Source organism: Pseudorca crassidens, chromosome 19 (genome assembly GCF_039906515.1).
Source record: "Pseudorca crassidens isolate mPseCra1 chromosome 19, mPseCra1.hap1, whole genome shotgun sequence".
NCBI lineage: Eukaryota > Metazoa > Chordata > Mammalia > Artiodactyla > Delphinidae > Pseudorca > Pseudorca crassidens.
The window spans coordinates 55,887,788-55,914,309 of record NC_090314.1 but is presented as its reverse complement, the minus strand read 5'-3'; the positions used below and the strand labels follow the sequence as shown (position 1 = coordinate 55,914,309).

The window sequence follows — 26,522 nt, the reverse complement described above, 5'->3', positions numbered from 1 at the left end:
GGGAGCCCCGTGATTCCTATTCACAGCTCCGTTCGGGGGTGTTCTGCTTGGCTACCATCCTCGGAGGGTCCAGACCCGGACTTGTGCTCGCGGCGAGCTCACAGGGGAGGCGGTGCCAGTCCCGTGGGACGCTGTTGCTGCCCCCGCAGGGAGGGTCTTGGCCCCATGGGCTGTGTTAAGGTGCCGGCTGGCTTGTAAGCCCAGTGGAAGCTGGGTCCAGTTCTGATCCCGGGACTCGGAGCTCAGTAAATGTTCAGTAAGTGTCCTTTGGGTTGAACAGGCAGAACATTCTGGGATTTTGATATACCTTTTAAAAATGATTTTTAATGGTGGTAAAGTACACATAACAACACTGACTGGTGTAGCCATTTTTAAGTGTACAAGGCATGGGCGTTAAAAACATGATGTTGCTGTCAGCTGTCACCGTGATCCATCTCCACGACTTTTTCATCTTCACCACCTGGAACTCTGTCCCCATAGCGTACTAACTCCCCCCCCCCCCATCCCCTGGCGCCCACCATCCTACTTTTTGTCTCTATACATTTAACTACCCTGGGAACCTCATGTAGGTGGAATCCTAGATATTTGTCCTTGTGTGTCTGGTTTGTTTCTCTTTGCACATCTTCAGGGTTCATCCATGTTGTGGCAGGTGTCAGGATTTCCTCCCTTTCTAAGGCTCAGTAATATTCCATTATGTGTGGAGCTCACTTTGCTTATCCATCCATTGTTGATGGGTACCTGGGGTCCTCCTGCTGCTTGGCTCTTGTCAGTGAAGCTGCTGTGAACGTGGGTGTGCGAGTATCTCGAGTCCTTGCTTTGAATTCTTTCAGGTTTTCCTTTTTGAATGAGAGTTTTCCTGTGGTCCGTGGACTTGGGGGCTTGGGATGGGGTGGGGTAGGGGTGGTGGTGGAGCAGCTGCGTTCTGCCCAAGTGCACATCTGACCGAGCAGGTCTGGTGGGCCGAGGGGCTGACTGAATTTCCTCTGACGCTGGGCCACACTGTGGGCAGCAGGGGCCAAGAGGTCCCTTCCAGCCCTGGTGTGTGAATCTGCATCTCCCCAGACATGACCCTGCAGAGCCACGCCACCCCCCAGGTGCGCTGGTGCCAATGTCAGGACGCATGGCTGGTGTTTGGGGAGCGGCCAGGAGGCTGTTTCCTCACGATCTTCTGCTGGTCCAGGACCTTTGCTGCCGGATACGGCCCCGTCACAGGGGTGAGGTGTTCGCGCTCAGCTGAGTCAGACAGCATGTGGCTGGGGAGACGGTCGTCACCGTCCAGATCTTGATGACAGTTGGCACTGCATGCCCGAGGAGGTGGTCCTGCTCTGGGGGACAGGCAGGGGGTGTCTGCTCAGGGTGGCACCGCCCTGGGTTGTCAGGGCGGGCGGGGCGGGGCGCAGCCTCGGGCACGTCTAAGAACATCTTCCTCCAGCGGCAGCCGCTGGTCAGGTCGGACCGTGGGGACTGGTCAGGTCAGCTCTGCCTCGGGAGCGGGATGTGAACAGCGGCCGTGGAATCAAGTGGGCGGGGCTGTGGGAGAGCCCCCGGGAGCCCGGGCCTCAGCAGCTGAGTTTTGGAGAGGGTGGGATTTAACCAGGGAAAGACGGGAGGGAAGAGCATTCCCAGCTGAGGCCGCAGTCCAGAGGTGTTGGGGAGCCTGGTTTTGGGCCTGTGCGGTTTTTCCAGGGAAATGCATTTCAGTGTCTGAGCTGGGCGCCAGCACCGTGGACCCGCAGCCCCTCTGTGCAGATGGAAGTCCAGCTCTTCGTGGAGAGGTCCACGGGCCGGGGGGGAGGGGTGTGCTGCCTTCCCACCCCTGGAGCACGAACTGGGGGTCGGCGTATGTGGCAGTCATGGGTGTGCACATGTGTGAACTCACAAGTGTGCTGAGCCCGCCTCCTGTAGGTCCTATTGGCTGGATGGGGAGGGGGCTCTCTGAGACCAGGGCTCACAGGTTGAGAACCTTTGGGTGCATTTGAACCAGGCGGGGGCGTTGGACAGATACTGCAAAAGAGGAAGGATGCTCGGGTTTGGAGGAGGTGGGGGATTGGATGACTCTGGGAGGATTCTCTTCATTTAAAACAGAAGTCACTGTGGGGTGAGCCTGGAAGTAATGCGGGGTGAGAAGGAGGCTGCGGGGGGGGGGAGTAAGGCCCTCTGTGGGCTGGGAAATTTGGCCTTCACCTGCTCGCTTGCACGTCTGGTCCTGAGGTCCTGGGCAAGTCCAGGGTCTTCCCGATGGAGGGGTGTTCCCTGCATCTATTGCAGTGGCTTCTGCAGAGCCCCGGGTCTTAGCTCCCCCCCACCAGCCCCTGTTCTGAGGCTCCATCCGCTTCTCCCTCCCTCCCCCTCCTCTGGTCTCGGCCTATCCAGCCCCTCCAGGCACAGATCCGGTTGTCCCTCGGCCTCATTTCCTGTCCATCTTTCCTGCAGACCTGACACTCCCATCCCCTTCCGCCCTTCCATGGCGGGGCTGGGTTGGGAGCTCCCAGGAGCCCCCCAGCCTGCAGGGCCTGCTCTGACTGCCCTCCATGGGCTCACTATCCCTTACCCCTGAGGGCCAGCTGGCGCTGCGGGGTCAAAGGATCAGGGAGGTAGGGAGCTCTGTGCCCTCTGATCAGACTCAGCCCTTTGCCTCTACCTCCAGGAAGCCCTCCAGACTGTGACCGTGGGCACAGGACAGGGTGTCCTGGGACCTCAGCTAAGTTGTTCCTAGATTGACCTCCCTAAAGCACAGCACTGATGAAATCCATGCTCACTATGAGCTTTCACTGCTCACCCGCCCGGGCCCCCGCCCTCCACAGTAGATTCACCCTCTTGTCCAGCTCATACCTCCCTGCTCCCCAGCCCCTCCTGCTCTGGTCCTTTCGTGGTCTCCCACTGGCCACCTTTCCTCACAGCGGTTCTGCACTGATCTCCTGATCCCCAGCCCCGCTCCTCTTCACATCACTGCTTTTCAAACTCCTATGCATCCTTCAAAGTCCTGCTCAAATGGCACCTCTCCCACTAACTGGAAGTAGCCTCACTTCCTCTGATTCCCGTGCCTTTTTGCATCTTTCTCATGTATAATATCGTGTGTTTGTCTTGGAATGTAAATTGTTTGTGTATGAACCTTCTTTCCTCTGCTAGATGTTTTTTTTTTTTAATGCAAAAACAGTTTTTCACAGTACTGTTTCTTTAAAATTTGGAAAATATAGACATTAGAAAGAAACTATAATTCACCTGTAAGCCAGCAATACCCACTCTTAACGTTTGCTATGTCTTCTTCAGAATTCCTTCCATGCCCTGAACTGGATTCTAGGTTACTTGAGGCTGGGGCTGTTGTCTTTTTTTTTCTTTTTGAAAGACTCTCATGAGATACCGAGTGACTTGGACATAACAGGTGCTCAATAAAACAATGTTGGAGGAGTGACATGGGGATGGCTTTGTGGTGGCTGTCGTAGGCAGATGCAGGGGCTGCAGGGACCCCATGGGACTCTGCAAGGATCAAGCAGATACTTTTCTGGTCAACCAAGACCCCACAGGTCTGATCCGCTCACTCTGGCATTCTGGGATCCTGGTTTCCGAGGCCCCTGGACCTGGCAGCCTCCAGCCCTGCTCCTCTCTCAGGCTCTTGCCTCCCCTTCCAGGTCCCCCTGCCCCCACCTGGGTGGCTCTGGGTGGGGCTGGGCTGCAGGACCCAGAACCATGTCTGTGTGGCAGGCTCGTCACTCTCCCTCCCCCCGGGAGCCACCCCCCCTGGTTCCACCGGCCAAGTTTCCCCGAGGCTGCCTTATAAGGCGGGCGCTGGCCGCTCACTCGTGGGTCTGGTTCTTTGCCGTCTCTGAATGCTCACTGGAGGCCGTGGGGGAGGCTGGGGTGACCGGGCCATGTGGCGAGTGGGGTGTCCCCGGACTGGCGCCCAGCTGAGTTCTTGGGTGTGTCCTGGCTCCACCCCACTGGCCGACTGGTTCTGAGCCATCACTTCGCGGCCCCCCCAACCTGCCCCCCACTCCCCAGCCTCAGTTTCTTGATCTGTCAAACGAGGGAGGCGTTGGGCTTGCTGGCCCGAGGCAACAATGGTGGTAGGGGGTCTGAGCTGTCCAGGTACAGCTGCACCTACCCAGCCCCCAATAACCAAGACAGGTATCCAGTCCACGGTGGTGCCTGGAGTCCCTGGTGATGTGGGCGTGACATTGGGGTGGGGCAGACGCAGCGAATGTCTTCCTCCGGTTTCCCTACGGCTAAAAACATCTAGAAATATCTTTGGTCGTGGGTAGAGCCTTGAGGAAGGTGGACGTCAGGCCCCCTACGCCTCTGGTGGTGAGCGTGGCTTTTTGGCAGACGAGGTGAGCCTGCCGTCTTCCGGGTGTACCTGGGTGCCGGCTGCACAAGGCCTGTGTTAGGGGCTGGGGCAGAACAGGGAAGATGTCACTTCCACGGGGAATCATGGGACGCTACAAGCACAGGGACATGGGGACAGAGGAGGCTGGGCAGAGAAGGCTTTGGGGAACGTGAGATCTGAGCTGAGTCTGAAGGGTGGGAAGGGGTCAGCCAGTGAAGTGGGGGGACCGTGACGTGCCCCAGAAGTGTGTGTGGGGATCAGAGAGCGTGAAGAGGGGGGAGAAGGGGACCGCCATCTGCTTAGGGAGGAAGGGCCAGCTCTGCAAAGGCTCCCTAGACACCCCCCCTGTTCGCAGGACGACTCACTAACCAGGGTCCGCGCTGGGCCTGTCCCTGGCCTGTGAACTCCCCGGTGCCGGGCTCTGCACCTTGTCCACCCTTTGATCCCAGCACCTGGCCTATGGCAGGAGATTCATACACGTTGAGGGTCTCGTTTGTGTCTGGCAAAGCAGAGCCGTGAACTTGATCTCTCTGTGCCTTTGGGCCCTTAGCCCGGAGAGTTTTCTTCTGTGTGGGGCTGCGTGTTTCTATGCTGGTGGGAAAAGGCTGTACCTCCTGCAGGGATGCTCCCACCTGGCTGCCTTGCTCGACAGACCCCTCTGCTCTGGGCTCCTCCCCGTTCCGTCGTGACCCCAGAGGGCATCCAGGCACCCTTTCACCTTTGGGGATTGGGTCCCTTTCTCCTTCCGCCTTTTAAGAACAGACGCTCTCCTCTGAGTTGACCCTGAGGCCCGTGCACACCTCGGTCTGAAGCAGGAAGTCCCCATGCATGGGGGGACAGGAGGATGTGGTGGAGGGGTGGCCAGGCCCAGGTGTGTCTCCTTCAAGGTGGGGCAGAGTAGGGGGCAGGGAGGACAGAGCGTGGCTCCAGGGCCTGGGAGAAAGCCCTCACCGCCCCCGCTGGCCCTCCAGCTGTCTGCCAAGCCCAGCCCAGTGGTGAGGAGGGAGGAATGCGGGCCCATCCAGGGAATGCAGCCGAGCAGCTGCGGAATGCCTTACATAGAGCTGGGCACAGCTGCGGGAGCGGGCCGGGCCGGGCAGGGAGGCCGACGCTGCAGGCGGGTCCCCGCGCTGCCTCCCTGCAGCTTGGGGGCTGCAGCCCTGACCAGGGACGGAGCCCGGGCCCCAGACACGTGGTGCTGGGTGAGGCCTCCTGGGTGCCTGACCTGGGAAGCCGAGCAGCTGCCTGGAGAGGGGCTGTGTCTGCAGCCGCAGCCTCTCCGCCCAGGACAGCTGCTGGCAGCCAGTGTCGGCACAATGGGGCTGCTGTCCGGGGGACACGCCTGCGCGGACAGCCACGCTCTGTGGACAGAGGGCACATTCAGCACCGGAGGAGCGGCTCGGACCCCCGCCTGGCGCCCTGAAGTGTGGGCGGCCCTGCCCAGACCCTGGGTTCCAGCAGGCAGCCTGAAGGATGATGCCACGTGGTTCCCACTGGCCTGATGTGGCTAAATGTGGACCTGGGGCTGCATGTCTGAGAGCTGTGGGTGGTGAGGAGGGGACCCTTCTCGGGTCCAGGCATGACTTCCTTTCCACGTTTTATCCACTTTGGCTTTCCCTGGCCTGGGCCTTTCTGTGCGTGTCACAGACGCCCCCCTGGAATCCCAGGGGCTCCCAGAGTTACCAGTTGTAGCGAATGAGCAAAGGCAGCTCGTGGCCAGGACTGAGCGTCCAGTTCTCTGAGCAGGGAGGCTTCCTGTCCCCTTTCCCATGCTGTCACCGGGCACACCGCTGTGGAACCCCAGGGCTCTAGGGAACCTGCTTTGGAAATCCCTGGTCTGTCCAATGCAGTTCAGAGACCCCAGCGCTGGTCCCAGCAAGGAATTGGGAAGTGGAAGTGGCCTTGGAGGTCACCTCTTCCATCTCCCTCCTTCTAAAATATAACACACAGAGGGTACAGCTCAGAAGCACAGAATGTTCCAGCAGGAAGCCACTCGGGAGGCCTTGCCCACTTGTTCGTGGGGGAAATGGCCCTCAGACTGCCCTGGCCTGATGACCTATGCTCTCTGAGTCCTTCTTCTCATCATCGCAATGGACCTCATTCCTCCTGCACAGCGTTGTTAGAACGAAAGTGCTAACGTGTGAGGACCGCCAGGGCAGGCCCAGCGCCCGGGAGGTTTTGTTAAACAGGCTCATAAGTGAAAACCAAATGCAGCCTTATTTAACGAACGGGCTCAGCTTGGCCATTGCACGGTGCCTCTCCCTCCCCGCGCTTGTAGTCTGTATCCCTGACTCCCTTGGCCCCGTCTGCCCCATTGCCTTTTTCTCTTCTAATTCTCAAAGGCAGTGCGTGACCATTGGTAGAAGAGAAAAAATCCAGGTCACATGAAATGTGAAAAGGAAATCTGTCTCTCCTGATCTCCCAGCCTTTCCCCAGGATAGCCCATGCGGGTGGTAGGGCGCGCTGTGTGTCCTTCTGGAGTCTGCGTGTGTGTGTTTTCCCCATTTAACGACACTGTGGATGTAGATCGGGCACATTCCTCGTAACAGCTGCGTCCTCGGCCCTGACATGGTCCTGCCATTCTTGTCCGGCTTCCTCTGTGATAAACGAGGCTTCCATGAACATCCTCTGGCTTATGTATGTGCACATGTTGGATAAACCTTTAGGAGTGGAATTTCTGCACCAGAGGATGTGTGCGTTTAAGATTTTGACCCATGTTGCCAAGTTGGCTTCTAAAACAGCTACATCAGTTTCTGGTCGTGACAGAGAGAGGTACTGTGTCCCTTGCCCTGGGCGGAGAGGTAGAAAGCTATCTGATGGGTGTTTTATTTTGTGCATCTCTTACTAAGTTGCGGGGGTGGGGATGGGTATCTTTTCCTCTGTTTACAGGCCAAGGGCCCTAGGTTCCCTGGGAACTTCTCATTCCTGTCCTAGGTTCCTTTTTTACCCAGTTGGGTCGTTAATCATTTTCTTGATTTTGTTTGTTTGTTTGTTTAAGAGTTCTTGGTACACCTTTGTCGTAGCTGTTACAAGTGCTTTTTCCCAGTTGTTAACTTTTCATTGTGTGTCTAGTGTGTTCTTTTTTTTTTTTTTTAGTGTGTTCTTTTAAACAGAGATTTTTAACCCTTAGGTTGTCACGTTTATTCTTTTTCTTTTCTCTTGTGGAGGTTTATGTCCTGCTTAGAGGCCGCCTGCATTCCAAAATCATAGCAAAAGAATTCACTTAGGTTTTCTTCTGGTACTTTTATGGTTTCATTTTTATGTACTGAAATCATTAATCCATTGGAATTTACTTGGGTTTAAACAGCGAGGTAGAGACGCACAGCTCCTGCATGGCTACGCACGCGTGAGCCTGGTCTACAGCATGTTGGGCATGTGTGCGTTGCTATTTTTATCAATTTTGGTGTCAGTGTCGTGCTGGCTTAGCGAAAATAATTTGGATGCGTTTCTTTACCCCCCTCTGTGTTCTGGAACATTTTTAAGCGGCTACACGATCATCTCTGTGTTAAAACGTTTGAAGAATTCACTAGTGAAACCATCTGAGCTGGATATTTTTGTGGGAGCCTCATCCTTTAAAAAGTTTTTTCCGTAGGTTTGTTTGAGTTTAGCGTTTGTTTCTTCCTATTTTATACCTTTTTTTCCTAGAAAATCATCCTGTAAGCTATTTAAAATCCCTCAGATCATTCAGAGGTAGTGGTGTGTAGAGGGGGTGGTGAGGGGCCAGCCCCCCATGATTGCCACCATCAATCTGTGCACCTGAGTCTCTGCCCTGGGCCTGGCACTGTTCTCAGAGGAGAATATGCGTCGGTGGCCAGGACACAGCCCATGTCCTGGGGACGCTCCCTCCGAAACATGTGTGCAGTGCAGTGTGACAAGTGTTCTGAGAGGGACGAGTCCAGAAGGCCTTGGCACCCCGAGGAGGGAGCCCCCCCAACCCTGCCAGCAGAGACCTCTTGGAGGTGGGGGGTGGGGGGTAGGCCCCTTGGTCTTGAAGGGGGCAGAGTGGTCCAGGCAGGTGAAGGGGCTGTTGGCTTTCTGGAATCCTGAGTTTGATGTTGCCCAGAGAGTGGCTTTCAAACTTATTTTGGACTGCAGCCCCCAGTAAGAAGTACGTTTTGCACCGCAGACCAGGACACACGTGCGTGTAGATGTGTGTGTGTGTGGTGTGTATACAAATGGAACAGTATTTCCACGGAGTACTTCTTGCCTTTATCGCGTGCCTGCTACACCTTCATACTCGCTGTGTGTGCTGCTTCGGATGGGGGAGCTTTTCTTATTTTCTAAAAACAGCTCTATCGAGATACAGTTCACATAATACCATTTAGTTCTTCCATTTAAAGTGTACAATCCAATGGTTTTTAGTTATTTACAGGGTTGTGAAACCGTCGCCACATCCAACTTTAGACCGTTTTCATCACCTCAGAAAGAATCTCTGTCCCCATTAACTGTCACCTCCTGTCCCCCACCCCCGTTTCTCCCAGCCCTAAACAATGACCGTAGACTTGCCTGTTGTGAACCTTCCTTAGAGATGGGATCGTACAGTGTGTGGTCTTTTGTGACTGGCTTCCTTCCCTTTGCATCGTGTTGCAAGGTTCCTGTGTGTTGTAGCCTGGATCAGGGCTGCATCCCTTTTCCTAGCTGAGTAACATTCCATTTGTGGACTGAGCACATGTTTATCCATTCATCAGCTGAGGGACATTTGGGTTGCTTCTACCTTCTTTTTCTAGTTCTTCTAGTATGAATGTATTCTTTTTAAATGTTAAAAAATAATGCTGGTTATGACCTGCTAACTAGTCTTCAGGACCCACAGTTTGGGACACACTGGCCTAGGCGGTGGGCTGAAGGCGGGCCGGGCCAGAGGTGGGCTGGATGCTGTGTTACGGGCCCGATCCACCAGAGGTGTTTCACCAGGACCTGATCAGATTTCCTAGAGATTATCCTGCCTGGAGTGTTTGTTTATTCAGGAAGGGTTGAGCGTTGATATGTACCAGGCACTGTTCGCGGCGCTGAGGAGTTCATCCGTGCTGAACATACAGAGAAAAATCCTGTCCTCCTGGGGCTTATGTGCTGATGGGCAGAGGCAGAGGGTAAACCAAGCAAACAGTAAACCGTAAAGCCCGTTAGCCGTGGCGAGGGCCGAAGAGGAAAGTGAAGCAGGCGAGGCAGCTTGGGAGGTTGTGACCCTAACCAGGGTGGTCCTGGGTTCAAGGTCAAGCTTGGGTGTGGACCCCTGGAGGTTGGTGGGTGAAAGCAAGAAGAACACGCCCGAGATTAGGGCAAGTGAGGCACTCCTTGGGGGCACAAAACTTAGTGGAGGGGTGGGGGAGCACCAGAAAACTCAGGAGTCAAGAGAAGTAGTATTTTTATGCAATGCTTTTAAAAATCAGAATTGCGCCCCCCAAATCCTTGATGATCAAATACGCACATTTTCAAGAAAGATGGGCCAGGCATGTGCACAGCCCCGCTGCACTCTCCTTGCCCGAATCCCGCCCTGTTGGATTGGAAAAAATCATTACGGATTTTTTGCAAAAGTTTGATTTTCAAAAAATATTGCATTGACATATTATGTATCTTGATTCCCGAGGTATTTGGCGGTCCCTTTGAAATTTGCACTCCCTGGTCTCCGCCCCAAGAGCGCTGAGGTTTGAGGGGCTGAGGACTTTGAACTTGCAGAGTGCAGCTCCTGCCAGGGATGGCAGTGGGGAGGGTGGGGCAGGGTGGGGAGTGCCTGGGGGCAGGAAGGCGCTGCAGCGTCCTCCTCTAGAAAGCTCGGTGGGGTGGGGATGGGGGGAGCTGTACAACCACCCTTCCGGCCTGTCATTTTGCTGTTGGACGTCTGGTGTCTGTGCCGAGGCACTGTCCCCCTAAATGGAGTGTGACGGGGAGAGGAGGGTCCCTTGCACACCCAGAGATCCAGTGGGAGGAAGAGGCGTAATAAAGGGGGTCCAGAGCTCGGGCCTGGGCTGGGCCTTCTGCTGACGGTGGGGAGGCAGCCCTGCCCACTCGGACCTGCTGCGCGGCTGGCCTCCAAGCCCCGAGGATGCAGCAGGGCCTCTTTTCCTGTCTATCCCAGTGAGGTCTCCAGGTGCTCCACCCAAAGCGCTCTCCTTCTGGGGGCTCCCTGAGCTGGCCAAACAGCATATTCGGTTCCAGGCAGCCTCAGCTCGGCCAGGCCCTGGCGGGAGCACAGCCCTGACCATCATCTGAGACCTGTACGTCCTGTTTCCCGTGCAGGGCCGTGGGACCGGCTGCGGGGGGCGTGTCTGGTCTGAGATGAGGCCCTTGTGGCCCGGGAGGAGCTGGAACTTTATAACCGTGGCGGCCGCAGCTTGGAGGTGGGAAGGGCTGGCTGTCAATTCCCAGGGAGCGGCCCGCCCCTCCCTTCCTCTGAGCCCCCCAGTCGCCTGGTCCCTGGAACGAGAAGGCCAGCCTGACAGCCCGTTCTCCTAAGTCACTGTCTCCAGGCCCACTTCCTCTCATCTGTAGTCACCCAGACTTCACGCCTTGCCTTACCTCTGACAGGGCAGAAACGGGAGATCTTGGGGGACCCCCGAAGGGTGTGAGGAGACTGCTGTGTGAACAGAGGGGCTCTGTCCCTCCCCGGGGCGGGTCGCCCTTGCAGACGCAGCCTCCTGCCCTGGCAGAACTTGCTGTGTCCACTCCCTCCTCTGCACGGGGATGGGGAGCCCAGCTGGGGGGTGGGTAACACCCACGGTCACCGTTGTCACTGGTGACCCCAGGGCATGCCTGAGTCATGATGTGACCCCTGCCCGTTCCCCTGGCAGTCGGGTCCACTTCTTTGCACAGTGCAGTAGCCCAGCCCAGGAGGGGGGGCTCTATTTTCACCCCTGGGATCATGCCCCCTCTCCTTAGTGCTGGTCTAAGGCAGGCCTTCCTGAGGTCTGTGGCTCCCTGCCTGTTTACCTGCTGACTAAAGCCTGTCTGGTGCCTGATGGGAAGAGCTGGCTTGGTGAGGCGTCCAGGGCTCAGGTTACAGAGGGTTGGGGCACCTCCTGAAACAAGGCCCTGCAGTGTGGCCTCCACCGCCCGCCTGGGTTTCAGACACCTCTGTCCCCAGCCCCCACCAGGTGAGTTCGTCCTGGGGCTCCCAGGCCGTGGCGGGGGGCTGTGGTTTTCCAGTGGGGGGCAGGGCTGGGGAGGCTGCGATGGAAGAGGCCGAGCGGGGAGGCGCAGCCCCACTTCTTCCTGTGGCAGCGGGGGGGCCTGGCCACTCCTGTGTCTCTCAGGAGGGTGACAGGCGGCTGGGCAGAGGCTGTGGGGCAGCTGTAGGGACCAGCTGGTGCAGGAACGGTGGGCGGACCTTGAATCCCAATCCCAGCTTTTCGGGAGTGGGCTGGTTTAGTCAGTGGCTCTGTCAGTGGACTTTCTGTTCAGGCGAGAGAGCCTAGGTCAGTGAGTCGGAGCTGAATTTCTTGATATTTAATTTAGTAGCAAGTTTGCCTCCCCGCCCCTGCCAAGCCCTTGCTTATTACCCTGTGCTCGTTCGGGGCAGGTATTTGCACTCTGCTCTCCGTGGGTGGCGTGGGCCTCCCGGCCTTGGTGCCTGCCCCCGTGATGCCTGGGCAGCCCCACCTGGGCCTTCAAGCCAGTGACACTTCTGGCTCCGGTGGTGGGTGGCTCTGTTTGGACCGAGAAGGTCCGGGACCGTTCAGCCTCAGTATCCAGATGAGGCTTGGGGGGAGGGGAGTGTTCTGAGCCGCCTTCCCGCTGCGTGGTTGGTGCGGCCTTGGTGGGGGCCTCCCTGTTGGCTGTTCCCTTCTCCTGCACGCTTCACTCCTCCCTTGGAGTTCCCCTTCCCCGGCCCCTGCGCGGGCCAGCTGGCACAAGCACTTTGCGGATGGAACGTTGAAACTGGAAGACTTTCCAGGTCCATCCAGGTCCAGATCCCTGTGGCAACAATGAGGGAAATCCTTATCTCAGCCGGAGAAGGAGGCCGAGGGGTTGATAATAACCACCAGCAGGATAAGGTTAGCTTCCAGGCGCTCTCATTACCCCATTTTCCAGATTAGGAAATCAAGGCACAGGGAGCTCCAGCCACTTGCCTAAGGCCCCCCAGTGGTTAATAGTCTGAATTTGAACCCTGGGGGATGGAGCTGTCTGCCGGCGCTGGGGACCAGGGCTGAGGCATGAAGCTGGGTCTCTGCCCCGAAGCTTGGGCTGGGGTGCGGAGCCGCCTGGGCTGGCTCCCTCCTCTGGCCTCTTTCTTTCAGAAAGTACCATGAGATGATGAAATGAAAGAAAAGAAAACTCCAGTTAGAAAGGAGGGACTCTGGTACTCCCCCCGCTCCTCCAGCCCCTCAGCTGCCCTGGACTTTGGAGCAAGATGCTGTTTGTCCGGGGTGAGTGGGAACAGATTGGAAGTCCCGTTTCTCCGCCGATCACAGCTGCAGGGAGCCTGCAGTGGCTGCCGCCGCCAGCCCAGCCCAGCCCAGGCTGTCTCATCCTCTCTCCTCTTTTTCCTCCCCACCCCATTCCTCCTCACAAGACCAGCGTGAGTGTTGCTGAAGAACTAGCCAGAGATGTGCTGGCTGGGCTGGGGGCGGAGCAGAGGGGCGGTGTGCCTTCTTGGCTGGGAGGGGCTGAATTAAGACCCCTGGTTGTAGTCTCCTGGTCGGCCCTGGAAGAGGGGGAGACCGTGGTCCCTACCTGCCAGGTTTGCTCCCTCGCCCTGGAGCAGGTCCCTGCGGGTCCCAGAGAGGCTGTCCTTACGTACAGCACGGCTTCTGTAGGCTCGCCTGGGCTATTGATCCTTCTGGGGCTTGGAGTGGTTCCCCTGATTGGGCTGAGCAAGGCGCTGAGATGGGCGGAGGAGGGGTCCCGTGAGTGCGGGCGTCTCTGCCTGGGGGCTTCCTCTAACTAACCTCACTAGGGCACAGGTCTTACTCCCAGGGATTGGCTCAGCTCTTCATTGCCATGGCTTTGGACAGCCCAGCCCTGTCCGTGCTTGCTGGACACCGTGGCGGGGGGCGGTGCTGTGCCCTCAGGGCATCAGAGAGACGGAGAGGCAGGTGGAGAAGCAGCTGGAAACACAGCATCTTCACTCTTGTCAACGCTGCGTCAGGGCCTGGCAGGGCGGCCAGGACAGTAGCGGCCACCGCCCGGCTTTCTGGGAGGTCAGCCCATCAGCACGGCCCAGGGGATATGAGGAGGGGAGCTTCTGTCCCCAGTTCCCCTCATTTCTGCCCTGGGCTTCGGGAGCAGGCCCCCAGAGTTCTGCCTGGGGGCCTGAGGTAGGAGCAGCTGAGTGAGAGTAAGGGCCTGGAGGAGCCAGGGCACCCTGGCAAACTATCTCCCCCCACCCTCGCCTACCCCTGCAGCCCTTCCTTCCCCAGGATTGCTTTGGGTTGGTCCCAGGGAGCGAGGCTGCTGGCCACGTGGACGTGGGGAAGCTGATACCCACGGGGTGAGACCCCACAGCAGAGGGCACTCTTATTACCTGTTGGGTCCGAGCTCTGCCCTCCAGGCCTGCATTTCCAAAGCACGGTGGGCACCTCTGAATCTGAAGGCAGCTTCCTGGGCCCAAACCCAGCCTTTTGGGGACCAGGGTCTGTGGGGGAGGCGTGGGGACAGCTCTGCAGAGAAAGTTACTAACGTGGCTCTAACCCCTCCCCCGCGCCTTCTAAGGCTTTTCCGTCCTCCCTCTGGGACCCTGGTCAGGGCTGGGCTCCAGGGTGGGCACCAGGAAGACCTGTGGGCTCTGAGGTCACATCTGCCTCCTGGCTACGCCGTGGGTAGAAGATGAGAAGCTTCAGTCGCCCCGAAAGTTCTGTTCAGGAACCTAACCCTAACCCTGACCCTGAGCGGTACCCCACCCCCGAAAATGGCCGACTTGATGTAGCGTTTGTGACCAAGTGTGTGCAGTCTGCCCAGGAGGCTTTAGAGATGTGGCCCCAGGCCAGGTCCTAATGGGGGGGGGCTGGGGCCTCGTAACCCCCACTGTTCCCCACCCCACCCCCCCGCCAGCCCCCAGTCCTTGGCTCTGCAGTGAGGAGGGAGCCCTCCCCGCACCACACCCCCTGCAGTGTAACTGCCACCCGGTCACGCTGCAGAGAAACTTTTCCAGGGAGCCAGCTGTCACATTTGGCCTCGATTCTTTGTTTTTGAACAGGAATGAAAGGAGAGAGTGAGTAAGAAAGTGTGTTGGGGGTAAGTGAGTAGGGGAAGGTCAGAGAGAGGGGAGGAAAGATCTGGAAAGTCCAACCATGTGCTTGCGAAGCCGGTGCCAGCTCTGAGATTATCTGAAGGTGGCGTCCTGCCCTGGGCCCTGCCTGCAACCAGGAGGGAATGTTCTGCAGGGGAATTGCCTGACGAGCTGGAAGCGAGACCTGGGAGCCTGCCCTTGGCTTGAGTTCTGCTGCTCTGAGAGCGGCACAGATTTGTTTCCATTTGAGGGACACCGCGGGGAGGCTGTCATTCCCTTCCTAGCCTGTATTAATTTTTCATTAATCACAGTGACCGCCTCCTGCGCACTTACACGCTCCAGTGCTGGGCTGGAAGCTGCTCTATGTGCTTCCTGGGATGTTTCTGCACAACGACCTTAGAAACAGTTACCGTTACGGTTTGTAAAGAAGGTACCAAGGCACAGAGAGGCTGAGTAACTTGCCCTTGGCCACACAGCTGGAAGTGGCTGATCCAGCTTTGAATCTGAACACAGGGCCGTTTGACTCCAGAGCCGCGGCTGGTTTGTAACTAGGTGCGTGGTTTCCATGCCCCTGGGGCAGCCAGCTCGGCCGAGGCTCCTTCTGTGTATAGGCAGCCACCGGGGCAGCCCCCCCATGGCTAAAATGGAGCCAGGAGAGGCGGGGGCTGCAGCCAGAGTCACACTGCGGGTGGGCAGCCACCCTGGGGACACAGCCACATCCCCCCTCCTGGCTCTCTGGAGCCTGCAGGTGTGGGTCAAGCGCTGCCGGCTGCAGGCAGAAGAGGGCCCCACAGCAGCAGACCCTGGGAGTCCAGCCTGCGAAACCCTGAGGCTTCTGGAGGCCTCTGGCCCGGCTTCCTGTGCAGCTGGGTCCTCCTGCACGCTCATTCCCCAGGCAACACGACCTCCCACAGCCGGGTCCATCTTCCCAGGCCCGGGTCACGTGGTGCAGGTCAGCCTGCTCTGGGGGAGGGCAGGGCGCCAGGAACAGCTGGGGGCAGGATTGGGGGGTGGCGGGGTCACACTTCCCGGGAATGGAGGGAGAGCTCACTCGGGGCAGAACGTCCACTTTGCACACTGCACTTCCACATGCGGTCAAGCAACCCCCCCAGCCCTGCGCATCCTCCAGTTACGCACAGGTCCACCCCCACCCCGTCCTTCCCCCCACTCCCCCGCCAACCCATCCAGCAGACATTTGCACCATGCTCAGGGTGTATGCATGGAGCACAGCCCTCTGTGTAGCTCTGCTGGCCCCCGGTCCTGTGATCTGGACAGACCCAGGTCTCCTGCCTGTGTGTCCTAATCTAGGGGGAGGTGTGACGTGAGGGGAGGTGTTCCCTCTGAGAAGTTAAGGTCTGTGTTCGCCCAGGTGGGCGTGGCACAGAACAGTGAATGGGGCTGAGCAAGGGGTCTGGGGATGGGGGGCTCCAGAGTCGCCTCCTCAGGCCCACCCCTCCCTGAGCTGCACTGGGCGCCTCCCAGCCTTCTCGGCCCAGCACAGCCCAGCTCAGCCATTTCCTCCTGAGTCCACACCCCAGGCCGCCTGCTTCGGAAACAGCACCCTCTCCGCCCACCACGTTGCCTGGGCCTCAGAAATTTGGGAATCATCCACCAGCCACAGCCATCTCCAAAACAGACCCAAATCTGCGTGCGCCTCGTCCGCCTGCTCCAGCCCCGGGCCTTGCCTTGGCAGACGGTCCGCCCCGAACTGCCCCCTGCGGTCTGCTCCCCGCAGTGGCCTACAGGCCCCTACACCTTCCCCAGGAGCGCCCACACCTGTAATGTGTGTGAAGGACGCCCCCTGGAGGTGTGCGTTGGCTGGACATGGTGAGCCTGACAGTCGCAGTGATTTCCTGGATGGAGGATCGGTTCACATCACTCCCTAGCTTAAAGCTCCCCGTGGGTGCCTCCTGTGCTTGGGACACCTACTCCCTGCTCATGGGTTTGCAGCCCCCTGGCCTGGCTGCTCCTGGGGACACAGACGTTTGTCCCCAGCAAGCCTGTTCCTTCCTGGGATATCATTCCCCACATCTTTTCCTGACTGCCTCATTTGGGTCCCTGCTTATACACTTGTCTGCCTACTTATATGGGATCCCAAACTCTTACCACCACTGATTTGTTCACACGGAGTGTGAGCTCCAGGAAGTCGGGGGAAGCTGGCTGTGTCCCCAGGGCCTGGCATGTCGGCGGTGCCCAGTTCATGCCTGTTGGGCACCTACTGAGTGCTAGAGGAGCACCGAAGGGCAGGCTCTGTCCAGCTGGAACAATCAGGGAAGACTTCCTGGAAGAAGTGGTGTCTGGGGGGCCTTGGAAAGTGGGAGGTTTGGTGCCAAATTAGGACAGAGGGCAAAGGGGCATTGTCATAACTCAGCAGACAGCCTTGAGCAGTGACGACTGGCACAAGTAAGAGGCAGAGAGAGAAGTATCTGTGAATCGGAGTCCCCAGAGAGGCTGAGCTCCCGGCTGAGCAAAGGCTGGAGGTGGGAACGACACCTGTGCATGCAGCTCAGTGTGGAGTGGGCCTGTCTGCTCAGGCCACTGGAGCCCTGTCAGATGAGGGGTGGCCCTAAAACCACCAACCAACTAAGGTGCCTCAGGAAGGATGAGGGGGGTGTTTCTGAGGGACTAATCTAGCGCAGGTGGACAGTGGAACAGAAGGGAAGGGACGGGAGCGGGCCCTGAAGCCTGCCCAGCCTGAGGCTCTGGGAGGCTGAGTGAGGGTAGAGCCATGGGAACTGAGAGGGCAGGCTGAGTTCTGGAAGCCCCCAGAGGAAGAAATGGCTGGGGCGGGCGTCCTACTCCTTACGGGGGATATACCGCCTCACCTCCCCCGGCCAGCCCGGCTCTAGCTCTTGGTGAAGCTGGGTGAATGCGTTTGAAGTGCGGGGCTGGCTGCAGTCCCTGGTTCGTGGCTGCCTGAAGCACTGTGTTGAGAAGGATTCTGAGGCCAGGAGGAAAACCTTCTCTCTGGTTTGGCAACGTCTGCCTTGGGTGAGGGAGAGACCACGGGCGGTCCTGAGTGATCCCATTTGCAGAATTTGAGGAGACCAGGCGGGCGAGGGGTGGGGAGAGGGGGCCCTGGACAACACCCAGGGCCTTGTCCTCCCAGGCCCTACCTCGGTTACTGTTTGGAGCTCTGCTTGACATTTCAGAGTCCCGATCAGCTCGGCTTGGTTTAATCAGTGTCCCACCCCAGGCTCGTCTGCCTTTTTGGTTTGATCCATTTATCCTAGTCGCTGTCATCCCTACCCCACACCTGCCATGTGTCCAGCCTTTCCATGGTGCCAGCCACTGGGCTCATTGCTCTCCATGCATCTCCTGTAGCCCTCATAGCATCTCAGGAGGCACAGAGAGGCTGAGTTGCTGGCCCATAGTTGCACAGCAGGCACCAGGATTCAAGTGGGACCTCTGACCTCAGGGCCTTTGCAGGGCCCCGGGGGGATATTGGTGAGGAAGTGTGAGGTATGAGAACTGGCCCCACCTCTGAGCACCAGCAGGCCCAGCTGATGCAGTGACTGCAGTGGGCTGGTCCACTGACAAACAGGAGTGTGGGCTCTGAGCTCCGTGCACCCACTTGCAGCCCGGGTGACCTTGGGTGCCTTCCAGAACCTTTTAGCTTCCTTATCTAGGAAAAGGGGAACGAACCGTCTCTACCCCGCAAGGTGGGTAGGGGCAGCATACGTGGGGTTCAGGAAAGCTGTGTGCCCTCAATGACCTTTCGAAGCAGTCTGGTGTTGCTGTGTCCTCATTTTCAAGGTGCAGCCCTGAGAGGTTAGTGCACTGACCCCGGTCACACAGCAAGAGCCTGGGCTGCAGACAGCAGTGCTGGAAGGGAGAGTGCTGGAAGCATGGGGGCGGGGGTGGGATGTCAGTGGAGGGAGGGAGTGCTTCCCAGCAGTTCACGAATATTTAATAAGCGCCTACTTTGGCCGGTGCCTGGTGGGCTCAGACGGAGGGAGGCTGGAGCCGGGCCTGAGTTCAGATTCTGGTTCTCCTGACTCTTCCAGGCTGGTTGTTTACTCCGAGTTCATCTCATCGTTTGCAGGTGGGGGGGGACACATGTGGGGATTTAATGGGATAATGTAAGAGGTGGCCGTGGCGCAGCCCTGGGCATACAGTCAGCATATGATAAATGCTGAGTGTTGCTACCATTGACATAATCGGCCACGTTTCACGGGCGCGTCCTGGCAAGGCCTCCCGCTCCGTGAGCCTGCTTCCCAGGGCTGAGCGTGTGGGTTGGTGGCTGTTAGCTGTGTGCGCCCGCAGCCTGATCGGGCCAGTGGGCACACGTGGAAGGCTCGCTGTCTCTGCCGCTGCCGCCAGCACTCACGGACCGTGCCTGGGCTGCCCACTGGCTCCTGCAGCCGCCCGGCGGAGCGCTGGGCTGGCACCGGCATGGGCTGTGTGTGGAAGTTGCCGGACGCCTGGGCGGCCGTGGCTCCGTTGGTGGAGGAGCTGCGCGATGATTGCATCGTTGGGGTAGTGGCAGAGAATCCGAGGGGACCTCAGAAAAGGCCATGGCACCTTGATGTGGATGGGCTGCTCTGGGCTTTGGGCACCCAGGTGATGTCTGTCCTCTTGGAGGGGCCAGGAAGGCTGGAAGCTGCGTTTCAGTTTTCTGTGATCAGAAAAGGGTGGCTTCTTAAGGGAAATGTCTGGGGACAGTCTCTTTCCTGGAGGAGGAACGGTTTGGGGAATAAAAGGCTGGAGACAGGGGCTGGTGAGGGAGGGAGCTGGCGAGGGAGGCTCGGCAGGGTTTGGTTGGCATTCTAAGCAGGGAGGGCGGAAGCCATGCAGAGATCCTGAGAGCTGATGGGAACGCAGGTCCAGAGGGGGAGGGGCGTGCAGTGGCCACACGGCGGGCGGGGGCAGATTGGGGGCAGGCTTCTGGGACCCACTCTGTGCTGCCGTTTTGGGGTTCGCCTCCAGAGTCGTGGGCGGTCTTGGTGTGCCAGCTGCTCGTGGGGCCAGGACCACTCACCTGTGAGCTGGGCTTCGTCCCGTGACATGAGCACCGTTCGTTCCCCGTTGTTCAGGAGGAGTGAGGCTGCGACATCACGGGGCCCACCCAGGGCTGTCGCTGTGCCTGACTGTCCCCGCGCAGGGCGAATGGAGGGTCTGAATGTGCTGGCTGCGGCCTGCCTTCCCACTGAGGCTCGTAGCTTGTACGTGCCTTGCAGGAGCCTGGCCCATCAGGGTGGTCCGGGCCAGCCTGGAGCCGTGAGGGTCTCTAGACAGTGGACGGGAGCTCTCCTTGCCTGCTTTCTCGCCTGCTGCAGAACTGTGACCACCCCATCCCATCCCCCCACCACTCACCGCTGTCAAATCCTTTCCCGGCACAGCCCGGGGACCGGCTTGAGCGTGGGCGCTTCTGGGCTCTGTCGATGCCCCACATCCTCTTCCGCGGCAACAGCAGACCCTGGGAGCCTGCTCTGGAGGGCTTGGCCGTGGGGTGCACTGCCCAGGCAGAGCCGGGCTTTCTCACCCGGGAAGTCGGTGTACCACCCCAGGCAGCCTCATTTCGTGGCGAGAGAGAGAGGGACAGTGACCTTTTTGGAGACAGGAGCTGGTCCAGGTAAGAAGCTGCCCTCCCAGTGCCCCCAGCGCCACTCCCTCCCCCGGTGGTACCACCGTCCCCCCAGCTGTGGTCTCACAGGGCACTCCACCTCCAGCTTCCTCTCCGAGCCTCGGCTGGTCAGTAGGGGGCAGTGGAGGCCTCAAGTCCTCCTAGAGGACTGGGCATAGTGGAGTTTTTACAGATCTGTCCCTGCAAAGTCTTTCGCATCACACCCACAGTGTCTTCCCTCCCTGCTAACATTTCTCCCGGGGTTGTCATGCCGGGTGGAGTGTGGGGGGGCGCCCACCAGGCTGTGGGCAAAGCAGAGCTGTGTTGACACAAACTCTGGTTGAACCCATATCCTCCCTGCAACCCAGCGGAAGTAACCTCATGGCAGGGCCGGCAGAGCTGGGACCCAGCTCTGCACATGGAGGAGGGTTCAGGCCCCTCGGAGCCCCCCGGGGAAGACCCAGCCCAGTGCCTGGCTGACAGATCCTTAGACTGTTCCATCCACTTGTCTAGGTGATACAGGAGGCAGGTGTTAGCACTTCTGAGAAGCTAAGAAGCATCTGTCTTCCTGGTTGAAAAACAATTTTGTTGCGATTTTAAAAATTATGCCTCCTTACGACAAAAATAATTTACTTAGAAAGCCATAAATAAGACAATCGGTTATAACTACATTCTACAGAAATAAGCACTGTTCACGTTTTGGGGTTTTCTTCCAGTCTTTTCCCTACACATATACTTAATACAAATGATTTTTTTTTTTTTTTTTTAAAGAACAAAAGTGGGATCTGACACTTCTCCCTGCCACTGACAAGACTGCCCCTCACTGGGAGATTTTCCTCACTCTTGGCCCAAGCCTTGCCTCATAAAGGGATGGGGATAAATTGCCCTAGGAGGGAATGGACAGTTGAAGAACCATCTCGTGGCTGGTGGGACTTGGAAACAGGCTGAGGAGTTTTGGCAGAGGGTGGACCCCAGCCCAGGGTGGTGGGCAGGGAGGGGATGCTTAGATGCTTTCACTTTTTGTTCCAGGGGGTTATCTGGAATAAAATAGGGGTGTGAGTGAGAGTGTGGCCAGTGTCTGGGCCATGACCTTTCCTGGCAGCATGACCTTGGCCAACATACTTTGTTTCCCTCTGTAAAATGGGCGAATAGAGACGCCCGCTCAAGAGACCGTGTGAGAAACAGGCTTGCTCATACACGCAAAGGACTTAGGGCGGGCCTGGCATCACCGCCGCCATTGTGGTAAATGGTACTTTCACTGTGTTCTGTCTGTATCCCTGTTTCTCTCCTCCGTGGTCAGGCTCTCATTCGTTGGTTCATTCATTCATTCACCTGCTGAGCCCTCCTCTGTGTCAGGCCTGGAGCTGAGGATGACGCCCTACTCCCTGACCCCAGGGTTTCTGAATGGGAATGTGATGATCTTGGAGACTGGCCCAACAGGCTGCCCACTGCCCCCTCCTCAAGGGGGACACTGGAAAGCTAGCAGGCAAGGGGGCCAGCTCTGGAGGGAGCCAGCTCTATCCCTTCTTGCTGTGTGACCTGGGGCAAGTTGCTTAGCTCCTCTGTGCCCGTTTCGAAATCTGTTAAAGGAGGAGAGCCACAGGGAGGCTTGAATGAGGCTGCCCTGAGGACCTAAGGGGGCTGCGTGTGAGGCTCTGGGAACAGGGCCTGCACTTAGCGAGCACTCACTTCGTGCTAGCTTTGGTCGTAGCTGCTGTTCTGAGAATATTCTTGGATCTCCGGACACTGACAGCTGTGGATGGAATGCTGTTTCTGGAAGCCATCATGGGGGGCACTCAGCGGCTGCAGGAACAGTTACTGACTTGGGAGCCGCGGCCCAGAGCACAGTCACTGTTCTCGAGAGGGAGGCTGGCTCCCCTGGAGTCCCTCCTCCCAGAAACTTCTGTCCTCCTCCGCTTGAGCAGGGGGCAGTGGGGGCTGGTGGCGGTGTGCCTGGACGGCCCTTTGCAGGAGCCTGGTCATCTCCTGCTCTGATGGCCAGGGCCTTTCCTCCCTCGCTGCTCTGGCCTGTTGTGCGCTCAGCTGCTATGACAGGAGGCTTTCGAGTAATAGAAACCCCAACTCAGAATGGCCTGAGCTCCAAGGAGAATTTGCTGCTGCACAAAATGAGAAGTCCGGAGCCTGGGCAGCCCGAGAATGCTATGGAGGCCCCTGCGTTCGGCCATCCTCGGCTGTGGCTTTGTTCCCGGCTGGCCCCCACGGTCACAGACGCTGCATCATTTGCCAACACGGCCGCATTCAGAGGAACTCGAGCCCCCTTCCTGTGGGCCTCGTCCGCAAGCCGGGAAACCTTTCCCCCAAGCCCCCGGGTGCCCTCCCTTAGCCCCCGGGCACAGGCTGAGCCCCAACCTGATGGCTCCTGCCCCGAAGCACGCAGTGTTTCCGGGCAGCTCAAGGAGGAGAGTGAACCCCTGAACCAAATTAGGGTCGGCCGGGCAGAGCAGGGCCGGAGGAGGGAGGGACCGCGTGTCCTCTGTGGCCACTGTCCCTCGGCAGAGGGAACAAGGAGGGACAAGGCCCTTTGACTAGCTGGGGTCCGAGTAGAGACAGTGCCATCACGACCGGTCCTTCCTGGCCAGGCGTGCACAGCCACCACAAGCGGATGAGCCAGGCCCCATCTGCCACCCCAGGCTGAAACGGGGGCCGGCCGGCCACGCCGGAAGCAGCAGCTGCGGCTCACGGCACCAACCGGCTGGCGTTCTGGGGCGAGAGGGTTGGCTCGGGCTGGAGCCTGACCTCTGAGCGGAATCCAGCTGTCCCAGCGACAGGCTGTAGCTAATGAAACGCTGGGACAGATCGGCAGACGAAGGGGGCGGGCTGCCCCTCTGCACCCCCTTCCCTGCGGGGTGGGCACCCCGCTCTTTCCGGCACCCCGCCTGCCCTCCCTGGGCCCTTCGTGTGCCTGTCGGCTTCCTTCCCTGCCCCCCTCCTGCTCCCTGCACAAGCGTATGGTACCGATTAGGGCCTTCCGCCCCCCTGCTCCGTGGACGGCCAGAGCGAAGCTTGTGTGGTACCTCCCCGACCAGCGGGGTGGGGCTTCCCCAGCGCACAGCCCTCATCTTCTGGGCTTAAAAACCAGACTGTGCGTGTGTGCCCGCGTATGCGCGTGTGTGTGCGCGTGTGGGGCAGGAGAAGCACTAAGCTGCAGCCCATCTGCGTGTGTTTCTCACTTTTCCCGCTTGTTTAAGGGCCTTTGGCTTGGTGTCTGCAGGCCGAGCCGCCCGTGCTCGCTGGGAGAGGCGGGCCCCTTCCCCCTTGATCCGCGCTGTTCCTCTTTGGCCTGCTTCCTATAGGAGCTTCCCTAGAACAGGGCCACGCAGCGTGGTGGCAGGACCAGCTCGGGCTCTGGGCTCCAGCCCGTTAGCCGTGTGCCCGGGGCTCCCCCGCACTTCCCCTGCCTGGGCCATATTCACTGTGTCCTCCTGGCAGGGCTGCTGGGAGCGTCGCTGGAGGGAGGGGCAGAGGGGACAGGGAACATGCAGCATAGAGGGAGCGGTGTGGCGGGCAGGGGTGGCAGGGCCCCATCGGCCCGCGGGGAGACCCTCCACGGCCGCGGGCATCTCCGTGCCGCCCTGGCTTACTGTGGCAGCCTCCAGTCCGAGGCATCCCTGTGTCTCCCGCGCCAACCTCCCATCACACACACACATGAAGTAAAGACTCGTTGGGAGGAGCGAGTGTAAGGCGTGGGTTTGATGAGGGCGAGGAGGTTTGATCTAGACCTGGCGGGCTTGGGGCCTCTGTGACGGCTAATGCAGGAGGGTGGCGGGTCACTGGGAACCACGGCTGGGCTCCAGCTGTGGCCGTCGTCAGCAGAGGGCCTAGAGGACAGGAGGGCAGCAGAGGACCAGGGATGCTCCGCCTCCATTCTCCAGGGCTTCAGGTTGCCAAGGCCGGACAGGATCCCTGATAGCCGGGACAGCAGTGGTCAGTAGCCGGGGCTGCCTGTGGAGCCTGCACGGTCGCAGGGCTCTTTACCTGGAGTAAGTACAGTACCTCATTTAGTCCTCTTATCGGCCCTGTGAAGTCCATTCTGTCATTATTCCCATTTCACAGATGAGGAACCCAGGGCACAGACAGGTTAAACAACATGCCCAAGACCACACAGCTGGTGGGTGTGACCAAGGAGGGTTGGAATTCAGCATGCCTGACTCCAGAGGCCCTAAACCTCCTCAGACCTCTGGTTTCACTCCCTCTTGTCTCTGAGGCTCAGAGAGGGGGCTGGTGACATGGCCAGGGTCACACAGCGGGTTAGTGGCGGAGGTGGAGTCACGTCTCCCAGGCCCTGATGCTGCAGCCTTTCTTGAGCTGGTGCCTCTTTGGATGGCCCACCCATCCTTGGGGTGGGGTCAGAGGTGACAGCAGTGGCTGGTCTGCACAGCCCAGTCTCCCACACGTCGTTCCAGAAGGACATTAATACCGGATCGATGGGGCAGCTGGGGGGAGACGGACGCCTTCGCGCTAATGAACTGTTACAGTTCTGCGGGTGCCTTTGCGTCTCACGGCTCTTCACCTCTTGCGTTTGCTGTGTGTGTGCCTGAGAGCAGCACACGTTTGCAGGCAGCTCCGTGGGTGTCTGAGCCCTGCCTTTGTGTAATCGGTGAGGCGCCAACCTCTTGGCGCTTCCTTTCTTCCACCTGCAGAATCCGCGCCCTGCCTACCTTGCGCAGGGCAAGAGCAGAAAAGCCCTTTCCCGACAGAGCGTGTGTCCTCTTAGCCCTGACCGCGTGCGCTTTCGTGCCTGGGGCGTCGGGGAAGGGTGGCGGCCTCTGCCGTCCATGCTCCCACCGGCCCTGGCTGCCTTCCTGCCCCGCTGGCCTCTATGGGGAGGATGCCCGCGGGAAGTGAAAGAGTTAACAATGGATCCCTCTCCAGCTTTCCCAGGAAAAGGGCAGGAACCGCGAGGCCTCCTCTTCAGAGGAAGGGGTGGGCGGGGGATGCGAGGAGAGCTAGCTCCTCTGCTCAGGCACCTCCAGCCACCCTGCATATTCAGTTCCACCGACTTCTGCAGACCAGCTGTTCAGAGCGAACCCAGAAGGCGGAGGGAGGGTTTCCAATAAGCAAAGAGGAACGAATGTGGGATTCATTACTGGAATTTGGCAACGCAGAGAGCCTCACTTTCTCCCCTGAGATAGGATGGGGGCAGGGTCCTGCAGGAGTCGGAGGCCCTGGGTGGGAGCCAGGGGGTGGGGGTGGGGGGTGAGGCCAGAGTCCCTTCCCTTCCCCCACAACTGAGCTCCGGGGCCCCTGCTTCCCTTTGCTGCGGCTCGCCCTTCCCCTGAGAACCGCAGGCTGGAATCACGTGCCTGCTTTCCTCCACTTCCCTCCTGCCCCTGCGGAAGAGAATGGCTTGGCCCCTTTGGCCCCTGCCACCTACCGCCTCCTGTTTGGCAGAACTGGCCTTTCTCCATGGAGGCTGGGGCGGGTGTGGGCAAAAGCCACTTCCCGGCAGCGAGGCCAGGTCCTGGGAGGAACTGCAGGCAGCCGATGCCCCTGCAGGGAGGGCTGACTGTCCTGGTGTTGGGAGGACACCAGGGGAAAGGCCAGGGGGCCACTACGTTGGGGGGGGAGGGGTGCCACTGGGCTCTGGAAGCTTTGTCTTCCAGACCAAAGCTGGAAGGGACTGGTGAGCTGTTCTCTGTCCTCTGGATGCAGGAGGCAATTCATGGGATTCCCCTGGCCCCGATCCCGCAGTTTATGGAGGAGGAAATGAGAGGCCCAGAGAGGCAGAGTGACTTCCCCAAGGCCACACAGCCCAGCACCTCTCTCTCTCTCTCTCTCTCTCTCTCTCTCTATGCCTCCCCGTGTGGCAGCTACTGTGATGCTGTGGTTTGGGGCCCCTCGGCCTGTCCAGCGTGGACGCCTGATGCAGCAGTGGTTGGAAAGTAAGACCCCTGGGAGAGAAGTGAGGCCTGTGGTTCGGGCTGTCAGGAACCAGTGGCCTGGTTCCCGGGAGCAGAGCACTGACGCCTCGCCCACATCCCGCACCCCACACCCCCGGGACCTCTCTGCCACAAAGCCGGAGTGACCTGGGCTCGGGGATTCCAAATTCATCTCGCTGGACGTGAGGCTGTCTTACTGTGACCAGTTATCTCCGGGGGTGGAAGGGGGCTCTCTGTGCTCGAGAGGGTGCCACAGTGAGGTGGGAAGAGCTTGGCATCCAGGGAGCCAGCGAGGGAGGCGGACTGCACTAGCTTCCAGTGGTTCTGGTGAGGGAGGAGACCGCGGACAAGCCGGCTGCCACCATCGCTGTGGCCGTGGCCTGTCACCCTTCTGGGGCGGCCAAGCACCACGCTGGGAGAGCCCAGGTGAACCCCAACATTGTCCTGGAAGAATGACTGGTCACGAGCTGAGGATGGAATTTCTGGGGAGGACCTTCTGCAGCCCCCGGCCCCTCTTAGGTACATTATCCCATTTTACAGATGTGCATAACCGGGTCCCTCAGCTACTAA

The 26,522-nt window shown here is 59.0% G+C and overlaps 1 protein-coding gene across 6 annotated transcripts in view; it reads left to right on the top strand.

The window, feature by feature from the left end:
- Positions 1-26,522, top strand: part of SEPTIN9 (septin 9) — a 165,353-nt gene that overhangs the window by 86,775 nt on the left and 52,056 nt on the right. Inside the window, exon 1 of one of the 6 annotated variants that reach the window (XM_067714672.1) lies at positions 11,300-11,412. The exons of the other annotated variants lie outside the window; for them this stretch is intronic. The gene's annotated coding sequence lies outside the window, so the exon portion shown is untranslated. Of the gene's footprint in view, positions 1-11,299; positions 11,413-26,522 lie in introns of those variants that run through there. 6 annotated transcript variants of the gene reach the window in all.